This window comes from Artemia sp. Qi Xiang Cuo, chromosome 12, assembly GCF_049724085.1.
Source record: "Artemia sp. Qi Xiang Cuo chromosome 12, ASM4972408v1, whole genome shotgun sequence".
In the NCBI taxonomy this organism is placed as follows: Eukaryota; Metazoa; Arthropoda; class Branchiopoda; order Anostraca; family Artemiidae; genus Artemia; species Artemia sp. Qi Xiang Cuo.
The window spans coordinates 11,598,419-11,611,526 of NC_142805.1; positions in this window are offsets into that span (position 1 = coordinate 11,598,419).

A 13,108-nucleotide genomic window follows, 5' to 3' on the forward strand; every position below is an offset into this window, starting at 1 on the left:
ATGTTATGCTCATTTTTGGGTTTGGTTTGTATTTTTGACATTTCAACCTCTGACCCCTCTTGGCCCCATATAGGGTAAAGGTACCAATGATTTGACAGTTTTTATAGAAAACCAGTTTTTCTACCCCAGAAGTCCTAATTTAAAGACTTTTGGTTTGACAAGGGTTTCAATATGTAGGAAAAACATCTAGGAATCTAGTTGTTTGATGAAAAGTTTGAAGTTTTATCTGAAAAGGATATAAAACTCCAATTTTCCAAAATTAGAGCATTTTTACCTACAAATTCAACACAACAAAAAAGTTACCTGTTTTTCAACTCAAGTCAGAACCCAATTCAACACATATCAAAATACCTCTGGGTAGAACCTGGTGTATTTGACACATGTCAAAATACCTGTTGGTGGAACCTGGTCTATTCAACATGTATATTCTTCTTTCTTTGTTTTTCTTTAACTTCATTTTATGTATAAAAGTATAAAACACTTCAAAAAGTAGAAGTAATAAAATTAACATAATTGTTTCAAGTATGTAGTAATTAGTATAACAAAATTGAGTAGTCATAAGGAGTGTGACATTGTGACCTACATCACATAAATCTTCTTTTTCCTAAGTTTCTCTTATATGCCACAGGAATAGCATCTCCAAATACTATCTGGAATGGCCCACTTCCTGTCAGTTTTAATGGCCCAGCAAAGATTTGCTCATTGTTGACAGTGTAAATGTCATCAACATTTGGCCATTTCAAAGTGTGATTTGCAATTCTAATCCACTTGAAAAATTTAGGTTCCAATGTAACTGAACCCCTGTATAACCAAACCCCGTGCAACTGAACCCCAGTATAACCAAACCCTGTGCAACTGAACCCCCATATAACCACACCCCCATGCACCTGAACCCCTGTGCAACTGAACCCTTGTGCAACTTATCCCCATTTAACTAAACCCCCATGTAACTGAACCCCTGTATAACCAAACCCCCGTGCAACTGAACCCTTGTGCAACTCAACCCCATTTAACTAAAACCCCATGTAACTGTGTGTTAACAGAACACAACTGATGAGTAAAAAGTGATGAAAGAGAGGGGTAATACCAAACTCTCAGTTACCATTCTTGGGAGACATCTGACAGTTTATAAGTGACCATGGAATTCCTGTGTTGTTTTAAAGTCACTTCTCTGTGAATAGGCAGCATTGCAGCAGAGTGTACCTGGCAACAATAAATCATATCAGTCCAGTTTTTGTCAGGAAAAAATTACTCAGTGATAATTTATTGCTCCTGCTAGCATTATGCGCTTCTAGATCCGGGCCTAGGGACCTAGTGGTAAATCAAGGCCTGAGCATGCACATATTTCCTTCTGGTGAATTGACCGTTCAAAATTCACCCTAGCTAAGTCTACCCAGTTTTTTTCTAAGCTTTAGGAAAAAATTGGCTTCATGCTTAATGCTGAAAAACGTGAATATTTAGTTTTCAATGCTAAAAACCCAAGTAGTGATTTGAGTTGTAGTTCTTTTTCAGTTAAGCTGGCTCCTGCGTTGCGTTGGCTCGGGATTAGTATCTGCTCTTCCATTTCAGATATCTGTACTAGTGCACTTGCAGATATTAAAAATAAGCTTAAAGCAGGTTATGCTAAAATTGTCCCAAATCGCGGCTGACAGTCTCGTAAGGCATTGGCTAAACTCTATTCTACATATTGCGACCATTCCATTCTTTTTCTATCAGGTTTGCGCCCATTTTTAAATACTAGTGGTATGCAGGATATTAGAGTTTTGTATTTCCGTTATTGTAAATATCTTTTGTATTTGCCTCGTTGGTATAGAAACCGTAAGATTATTCGAATGATTAATGTAACTGGTATATTGAAGTCATATAATAAGTTGGACTCCAAGTTAAAAGATGAGGCCTGCAAGCGGTTGGGTCCTTTTCATCCTCTTGTGCGATTGTTTTGATTTGCATTTGTAGTTCTTTATATTGATATTGTTTTTCATGTGTTTTGTTTTGTATGTCTTTACTTTTTATTGTCTTTTGTTACTCCACTTTTTTATAATTGTTAGGGGGTCAAAAATAAATTTTTATTATTATTATTATAGTGTCTTTTGATTTAGTTCAAGTTCCACCTCAAATACCTTGTTCTGTCAAATTTTCAACTTGATATGCGCAGCCTTAATTGTGCTAGTTTAATAGTAGCGGAGGTCGTAGTAGGAGCAGTAGAAGTAATAATAGTGTTGAATTAGTAGCAGTAGTAGCAGGTAGATGCCCCAGAAGTTTCATCTTGATTCACTAAGCTGTTCCAAAACAAATTGCTGAAACACATGTATCAGCAATCTGTATGTTATTGCAAGTTACCAATTGCTAAAATTTCAGGTTTTTATAGAAAAGATGATCATATAAACTTTGAAGGAGGCTCATTCAATCAGAAATTGAAAGTTCAATTTCAAAGAATCAAAGGTAATCACAGGACAATCTGCCTTTCCCTCTTAACCAACATCCCCCCCCCCCAAAATACATCTAATAAAAATAAACATTTTGTTCAAAATAGTCCAAGATCAAATAACCATGCCTTTGGGGTTCACAACTCCTCCGGCAGCATCTGGGGCAAGGGCTGTAAGTTAAGCTAGTTGCTCATTGCTAACACATAAGGTGTTTGTAGAAAATTTTTTTTTTGTGATTTTATTCAAAACAGTTTAAAGGTTAAATAACTATACCATAGTTAAATAACTATGGTTCATAACCCTATTGTGTTTTACCCAATGTAAGCACAGTGGTTGAGTTGCAAAAGTGTTCAGTAGCACAAGGGTTCAGTTGCATGAGGGTTTAGTTGCACAGGAGTTTGGTTATACGGGGTTCAGTTGCATGGTGGTTTGGTTATATGGGGGCTCAGTTACATGCACACCAAAAATTTTATTTTGGACTGTCCTTTGTCAAGAAAGTCCAGAATTCTACCAATAAAATATGGCACATCACTTTTTTTGTTGCTAAAGAAAATGGCATAGTATTTGTCTAGCTGTGGTTCAATTTGAGAATTTTTTTTTAGTTTCATTGATAAGTGCTAAGGAAATGGAAAAATGACTTCCATGTAAACCTCTGCAATTTTTGACCATAGCAGGCACCCATTTATTCAACAGCTATATTTTTGTCAGTGGACCCTGGAATTTCAACACCAGTTGTTTCTCATTTGTTTTACATCTTCAGTGAAGTTTTGACAGAGTCACCTATATTTTGACAGGGCCTGTTGCTGTCTGTCAAAAATTTTGACAAGGTGTTTACAAGATATTTTCAAAAGAAATAAATCAATTTATAGATGTCATTATCTGCAGTTAAATTTGACTAAAGGAACATTTTTAGTGCACCTGGTATTCCACTACATTAAACAAGAATTTTCAACACTTGAAATTTGCTCTCAATATCCTAACGAACCCTAACTTTGAAACACTGGACATAGACTTAGATTAAACTAAAGAAAACCTTAACAGCCTTAGAAGATTAGGCCGTGTTATTAAATTTCAATATATACCTAGTCATCTGGGTATAGAATGAAATGAAAGAGCACACAATATAGCAAAGCAAGGATCAAACAGCCAAATGGAACTAGTGAAACCTCTAACTATAAGGGACATAACTAGATTGCAACTGAAAACACTACCCAAATTTAAGCCATCAAATCTATCCCCCTTTCCAACCAGGATGCAATCAGTCTGGTTTCATTGCCTGTGTACAAATACAGCTAACTTCAACCACCATTCTTTCTTGTATAAAATTAAGCAGCCAAATGGAGAAGTTGCCAGTAGCCCATTTTGCAGGTACTGTAAGATCAAAGAAGAAACCCCTGAGCACATACTACTGAAATGTAAAATGTGCAGACGGTTTGATATAATTCTATATCCCTTCTTGTTTTAGTTTTGTTTTTGTTTTAAGCTTTTTCCAATAGGCAACGATTAGAAGTTCTCCAAAAAAAAGTCCCCCCAGATCCCACCTCAAATGCCAGTGAAAGTGATACCCATCTTGGCTGGTCAAGCACACTATCTCAAAGCTCACATGATAGCTCCAATTCTGAGAATCGGACAATGATCATTGTAGGGGCCAATGTCACTATAAATTATGATAATGCGTTTCAAGAGGTCCTTTCTAGAAGCTTTAAAAAAAGGGAAAAAATCTCCCCAACCAAAAGCATTTCCCCACTCCCTGCCCAAGATCCTCCCTCCCAAAACTTAGGAATTTACCTTAAAATTATTCCTACTACCCCCTTTGAAATAAAAAAAATTACTGCAATAAGAGTTGCAATTTTAAAATCTCTAAAATCTATATCATCTGTTAATATTCCCCATGATGGAACTCTACTAATAGCCATCAAATATAAGAAATAAACAGAGACAATAATCAACCAAAAATCAAATCTGAGAACCACATTAAACGCAACCAAATTGAACCCTAGACAATAACCATCAAAGATAGCTATTTATAATCTTCCCCCAGAGATATCCATTCAGGAGTTAAAAGAAGGGCTCTCAGATAGGGCTGGCAACACAATCCCAGTTGAAGATGTTACCCAACTTGGCAAACCTAACTCTAATGGCCTAAAAACTAGTAGATCCTTCTTATTCACACTGGAGGAAAAAAATAGTATTCCAGAAAAGTTATTCCTATTTGGGCAAATCAAACCACATAAAGAATACATATCTAAGCCTATCCAGTATCAGAAGTGTGACAAACTGGGACACGCAACAAATAGATGCAATGAAATTCTCCTATAGCGTAGTAATTGTAAAGCATACCATCCTAAAGAGTCGACAACTTGCAACAACACTCAGCCTATATGTATCAATTGCAAAGGCCCACATGAATCTACAAATAAATCACTATGCCCTGCATATAAGAAAAGAGCTCTAACACTCCAAATAGTAACTGAGAAGGACATCCCATACCCCTTTGCAGCAATGGAAGCAAATGCTGCCCAACAATACCAAATAAAGCCCATAATGAAACCAACCAAAACCCCCAAGTCAAACGCCCCTAATGCATCCAGTGACCCGCATAAAACACCATCTTCTAAGCCCCCTAGCTCACATCCCTCTCAGAAGGAATCACCAAGTCAACCAGCCTCCTTTTCCGGTGAGATGTGGTCAGCCTGCCCCCCCCCCCTCCCAAGAAGAAACAAACCAGAAATACTACCAGGAATTATTTCCTTAACTGACAAACAGGATGCACAACCAAACATGCAATTCCCAAATATATGCTTGTTCATTCTAAACAGTAATGCAGTTCAGGCCATGAACATATATCAACTACAGAAAACAAAAATCATTGCTGAATTGGCAAAAATCTACATCCCAGATGATATGCTCATTCAAGCAAAAAAAGATCTTGCTTTACTTTTAACAAAGCTGAACATTCATAGACAGTCACATGAAAAATAAATCAACAACACAACACATATCAATACTCCAGTGGAACATAAGATCACTCACAGAAAATAAGCTAAATGAACTAATATCTTTTATGAATAATAATTCCATTAATATTGCTTGCCTCCAGGAAACTCATTTAACCCAAAATCAACAAATTAAGTCTCTGGGATATACTATCCTGAGAAAGGATAGATCATCAGAGAGAAAAGGAGGTGGTGTAGCTCTATTCGTTAAAAATGATATAAAATTCTGTGGCATCAATTTTCCAGATTTTGCTAATGATGTTGATGTAATTGGAATTAATATTTGGCTGAATAATTTAAAAACCTACATAATAAGCTATTATAACCCTAATAGTAAAATTTCAGATGCCATGGATTTCGTTAATTATAGAACTAATCCTAACAAGTTAAAAAATGTCATTAATTTCGGAGATTTTAATGACCACAGCCTTTTGTGGGGGAATAAAGCTGGTAAATTGATTGAGTATATGACTTCAAATAATAATGAATTAGCTGTTGCTACCCCTCCAAACCTGAATACTTATTTCAACCCAATAAGTGGCAGATTCTCCACAATTGACCTACAAATTGTGTCATTAAATATTTTGAATAAAATTTATATAAATAAAATTGATAGTCTATGTAGGCTACTGACCACTTTGCTATAGTGTGCTCCCTAAATGAACCTGCTGAAACTCTACTACATACCTCCAAATATATCAACACTAAAGCAAATTGGTCTATGTTCCAAAATAAGCTAAATGATGAAATCACAAGTTTCACCCAAAATTCATGCATTTCAAACACAACAGTTGACACACATGCTGAACTATTGACATCTTTACTAATAAATACAGCTAATCATGTTATCCCCAGGACAACACCTAAGAAAACCTACCCTAAACACATTCCTAAAGCCTGGTGGACAAATGAGTGCCAAAATAAATGGAGAATAAAAAAGGCAGCTAGGACAGAATTCATAAAAAAACCATCACCTACTACATATTTAAAAAAATTACAAGCAGAATCTAATCTATAAAGGACTATAATATATGCTAAATATAACTACTGGAATAATTTCGACAATAATCTCTCCAGATAAATACATGAGCCAATTATACATAAAGTCATAAGCTACATCTGTGTGAAAAAAAAAGACTTCCCCTAACCAGTTTGTGTCTGAGCTTATATATAATAATACTCATTCTGACAATGATAATGAAAAAGCTAAGCTATTCGCCACTCTTTTGTTAATAAGCTAACATCAAATAATTGAAGCAAAATGTCTCCAATTCCTATGAACCCAAGTTACCAACCACGCCCAGGATCCGAGTATATAAGTAGTCCTCCATTTTCAATCCAGGAATTGAATAATGCAATACATCATATTAGGACCAAAACTAGCGGCAGCTATGACAATATACACCCTACATGGATAAAGAATCCACACCTTCATAAAAACAAGAACTGCTAAATTGTTATAATCACGCTTGGGCATCTTCTATGTTTCCCAATATATGGGAATGTTCGTCCCTCCTACCAATCCTAACGAAAAATAAACCCAAAGATAACCCTGAGTCTTATAGGCCCATAATGATTACTCCTGTGATGGGGAAAATAATGCAGAAAATGATCTATCACAAACTCCTCTGGTTTGTTGAAAAAAATAATATGATCCCTCACACTCAAACTGGATTTAGGAAACACCACTCCTCAACAGATGCTTTCATTTTGCTAACAAATGCAATAAATGAAACATTCTCAAAAAATAATGTCCTAGTTGCAGCTTTCCTAGATTTTGAAGGGGTATATGACAATGTGAACCACCAAATCCTTTTAAACAAACTTGCAAACCTTGGACTACCCCCCAAGCTAGTATCTTTTATAAAATCCTTCATAGAAGTGCGAAGTTTTATTGTTTGTATTGGTTCAGCCTCTTCACTCCAAAAGACAACAACCAAAGGCCTACCTCAGGGAGCAGTCCTCAGTTGCCTCCTGTTTGCCCTATATCTCTGGGACATGAACCTCCCCCACACGAATCTACAATATGCTGATGATCTGGTGCTATGGTCATTTGTCAACACATTCGAGATAGCATTGTAAAAGGTGCAAAAGTCACTTTTCCAATTTGAAAAATTCTCTCAGCATTCAAATTTGCCCATTGCACCTACTAAGTCAAAAATAATCCAACTCCACCGAAAGCAAAACCATGCTGATGCAAAACTAACTCTAAATAAAAAAACTATTCCAGAAGATAATCATATTAATTACCTAGGTCTCATGCTTGACCAAAAACTTAATTTCCACCTCCACATTTCAAACACAATAAAAAATGCTATAGAAAAACAAATATACTAAAAAGACTTCTTTCCACACCCTGGGGATGTCAGGAGAAAACCTTACTCCAGTTTTACAAATCACATGTAAGATCCCATATTGACTATGTGCTCATCGCATATGTTGCATGTGCAAAGACCCAGATGCAAAAAACTGAAACAAGACAAAATGATATAATACGTTTCATATTTGGTCTTAGGAAACCCACAAGCACCAAGTTTCTGCTTATGGAGAGTGGATTAACAACAATAAGGGAGAGACGTAGCTTTTTCTTGACAAAACATCATACAAAAATTGAATCAAATAGCTCACACACCCTACATAATTGGTTAAGAAATCCAGCCATGTATAGAGGGATTGCAGATGAGTATGCCAACATTCAGAAGAAGTTCCCCGTACCAGCAAAGTCTATTGCACCCACTTTCCCCCAATCCCCCCCATGGAATTGGTCAAGTCCCATAATAAATACTGATTTCTCAAAGTGGAATAAAGATTTAACCCCCATCGCTTTTGTCCAGAAAAAAATTGCTGAACTTAATACAATTACCTATAAAAATCACTTCTAAATATTTGTTGATGGGTCAAAAATGAATGAGAAGGTAGCAAGTGGGGCTTTCCTTCCTCACATGAAAATTGCAATGGGCGAGAGATTATATGATAATTTATCTATAATGTCTGCTGAGTTAACTGCCATAATCATGGCATTAGAACACATTAAGGAAAACCAACCTTTGATTGCAAATTCAAATAATATTATAATATATTCCGACTCTTTATCCAGCCTTGAGTTGCTTGCATCAGCTCCTCAATATAAGCTGGATATTGACGATTATCATTGTCTCAGTATTATAGATAATCTTGTTTCTAGTGGCATATAAACTTATTTTCAGTATATTCCTAACCACTCTGGCATAAGTGGTAATCATCAGGTTGATGAAATAGCAAAAAATGCTATGAATATTGACCAGCCAAGTGGGAGCCCAATCCTGATCAGAGATATTTACCGATGGAGGCTATCAGATACTAATTTTGACAAGATTAATCATATCCTTTCCCCCTTTACTCATAAGTGTCCATCTTAAATTTATCATAGAATTTGCTCTGGAACTAATGGACTAAATTTTTTTGCATTCTTGTATAAGTTCTCTAATTCAAGTGGTTCAATTCCCCTGTCCCCTCTTTGCAGGTATTTTAATATGAATAATGGAACAATTGACCATTGCCTATTTGAATGTAATACGCTGACGTCTGCAAAACATACCTTGCTTTGAAAACTGTTAAAATGCTTCAAACACCACAAAATCTCACTATCAGTCAAGAGCCTAGCCAACTATACCTGCACACAGAGCATAAAAGTCGACATCTATCAACTCATAATTGAACTCCTAGAGTCGAAAGATCTACTGAAAGATATCTGAAAATATCTAATAACCATGAGGCAATCAAGCCAGTAGCTCTGTAGCCCACAGAGTGAAGCAAAAGGAAAAAGGCTAAATAGTATCACTGAAAAGCCCGCCTGCTGTTAAATAGAAGAAGAAGAAATGCTGGAAAGAAAACAAGTGAATCTCCTCAATTTGAAAGCTCAACTAGGACTGAATTCAAACAAAAGCATTTCCCCTCTCCCTGCCCAAGATCCTCCCTCCAAAAACTTACCTTAAAATTACTCCTACTACCCCCTTTGAAATAAAAATGATTACTGCAATAAGGGTTACAATTTTCAAATTGATAAAATCAATGTTTTCTCTTAATATTAACCGTGATGGATCTCTGCTAATAGCTGTCCAAGATCAGAAATCAGAAGACACAATAATTAACCTAAAATCCCTTCTGAATACCCCAATTAACGCATCTAAATGGAACCCAAAACAATCACCAACAAAAATAGTAGTTTATAATGTTCCCCCAGAGATATCCATTCAGGAGTTAAAAGAAGGGCTCTCAGATAGGGCTGGCAACACATCCCAGTTGAAGATGTTACCCAACTTGGCAAACCTAACTCTAATGGCCTAAACACTAGTAAATCCTTCTTATTCACACTTAAGGAAAATAATAGTATTCCAGATAAGTTATTCCTATTTGGGCAAATCAAACCACACAAGGAATACAAACCGAAGCCAATCCAGTATCAGAAGGGTCTCAAACTGGGTCACGCAGCACACAAATGAAATGAAATTTTCCGATGGTGTAGTAATTGTAAAGCATACCATGTACACCCTAATTACCTAGGTCTCATGCTTGACCAAAAACTTAATTTCCACCTCCACATTTCAAACACAATAAAAAAAATGCTATAGATAAACAAATATACTAAAAAGACGTCTTTCCACACCCTGGGGCTGTAAGGAGAAAACCTTAGTCCAGTTATATAAGTCACATATAAGACCCCAGATTGACCATGGGCTCATTGTATATGGTGCATGTGCAAAAACCAAGATGCAAAAAGTTGAAACAATAAAAAACGATATAATACATCTCATATTTGGTCTTAGGACACCAACAAGCACCAAGTTTCTGCTTATGGAGAGTGGATTAACAACAATAATGGAGAGACGTAGCTTTCTCTTGACATAACATCTTACAAAAATTGAATCAAAGCTCACACACACTACATAATTGGTTAAGAAATCCAGCTATGTATAGAGGCATTGCAGATGAGTATGCCAATATTCAGAAGAAGTTCCCCAGGACAACACCTTAAAAAACTTTCCCTAAACAGATTCCTAAAGCATGGTGGACAAATGAGTTCCAAAATAAATGGAGAATAAAAAAGGCAGCTAGGACAGAATTCATAAGAAAAACATCACCTACTACATATTTAAAAAAATTACAAGCAAAATCTAATCTTAAAAGTACTATGATAGATGCTAAATCTAAATACTGGAATAATTTTGCAAATAATTTCTCCAGACAAACACATGAGCCCATTATACACAAAGTTATAAGCCACATCTGTGGGAAAAAGACTTTCCCCAACCCAATCCTGTATGAGCTTATACATAATAATATCCATTATGACAATGATAATGAAAAAGCTAACCTATTTGCAACTCTTTTTGTTAATAAGCTAGCACCTAATAACCAAAGCAAACTATCCCCAATTCCTATGAACCCAAGCTACAAACCACGCCCAGGATCCGAGTACATAACTAATCCATTCTCAATCCAGGAATTTAATAATGCAATACATCATATTAGGACCAAAACTAGCGGCAGCTATGACAATATACACCCTACATTGATAAAGAATCTCACACCTTCATACAAACAAGAACTTCTAAATTGTTATAATCACGCTTGGGCATCTTCTATGTTCCCCAATATATGGAAATGTTCGTCCCTCCTACCAATCCTAAAGAAAAATATACCCAAAGATAAACTTGAGTCTTATAGGCCCATAATGATTACTCCTGTGCTGTGGAAAATAATGGAGAAAATGATCTATCACAGACTCCTCTGGTTTGTTGGGAAAAATAATATGATCCCTCACACTCAAACTTGATTCAGGAAACACCACTCCTCAACAGATGCTTTCATTTTGCTAATAAATGCAGTAAATGAATCTTTCTCAAAAAATAATATCCTAGTTTCAGCTTTCCTAGATTTTGAAGGGGCATATGACAATGTGAACCACCAAATCCTTTTAAACAAACTTGCAAACCTTGGAGTACCCCCTAAGCTAGTATCTTTTATTAAATCCTTCATAGAAGTGCGAAGTTTCATTGTTTGTGTTTACCTCAGGCCTACCTCAGGGAGCAGTCCTCAGTTGCCTCCTATTTGCCCTATATCTCTGGGACATGAACCTACACCACACGAATCTACAATATGCTGATGATCTGGTGCTATGGTCATCTGGCAACACCTTTGAGATAGCACAGTCAAATCTGCAAAAGTCACTTTCCCAGTTTGAAAAATTCTCTCAACATTCAGATTTACCCATTGCACCCAGAAGGTAAAAAATAATCCAATTTCACCGGAAGCGAAACCATGTTAATGCAAAACTAACTCTAAATAAAACAACTATTTCAGAAGATAATCATATTAATTACCTAGGTCTCATGCTTGACCAAAAACTTAATTTCCACCTCCACATTTCAAACACAATAAAAAAATGCTATAGAAAAACAATTATACTAAAAAGACTTCTTTCCACACCCTGGGGCTGTAAGGAGAAAAACTTTCTCCAGTTTTATAAATCACATATAAGACCCCATATTGACTATGGGCTCATCTTCTATGGTGCATGTGCAAAGACCCAGATGCAAAAAATTGAAACAACACAAAATGATATCATACGTCTCATATTTGGTCTTAGGAAACCCACAAGCACCAAGTTTCTGCTTATGGAGAGTGGATTAACAACAATAATGGAGAGGCGTAGCTTTCTCTTGACAAAACATGCTTGACCAAAAACTTAATTTCCACCTCCACATTTCAAACACAATAAAAAAATGCTATAGAAAAACAAATATACTAAAAAGACTTCTTTCTACACCCTGGGGCTGTAAGGAGAAAACCTTTCTCCAGTTTTATAAATAACATATAAGACCCCATATTGACTATGGGCTCATCTTCTATGGTGCATGTGCAAAGACCCAGATGCAATAAATTTAGACAACACAAAATGATATAATACGTCTCATATTTGGTCTTAAGAAACCAACAAGCACCAAGTTTCTGTTTATGGAGAGTGGATTAACAACAATAATGGAGAGACGTAGCTTTCTCTTGACATAACATCTTACAAAAATTGAATCAAAGCTCACACACACTACATAATTGGTTAAGAAATCCAGCCGTGTATAGAGGCATTGCAGATGAGTATGCCAATATTCAGAAGAAGTTCCCCATACCAGCAAAGTCTATTGCACCTAATTTCCCCCGATCCCCCCCATGGACTTGGTCAAGTCCCATAATAAATAATGACTTCTCAAAGTGGAATAAAGATTTAACCCCCATCGCTTTTGTCCAGAAAAAAATTGCTGAACTTAATACAATTACCTATAAAAATCACTTCTAAATATTTGTTGATGGGTCAAGAATGAATGAGAAGGTTGCAAGTGGTGTTTTCCTTCCTCACCTGAAAATTGAAATGGGCGAGAGATTATATAATAATTTATCTATAATGTCTGCTGAGTTAAATGCCATAATCATGGCATTAGAACACCTTAAGGAAAACCGACCTTTGATTGCAAATTCAAATAATATTATCATATATTCTGATTCTCTATCAAGCCTTGAGTTGCTGGCCTCAGCTCCTCAGTATAAGTTGGACATTGACACTTATCATTCTCTCAGTATTATAGATAATCTTGCTACAAGTGGCATAAAAACTTATTTTCAGTACATTCCTAGCCACTCTGGCATAAGTGA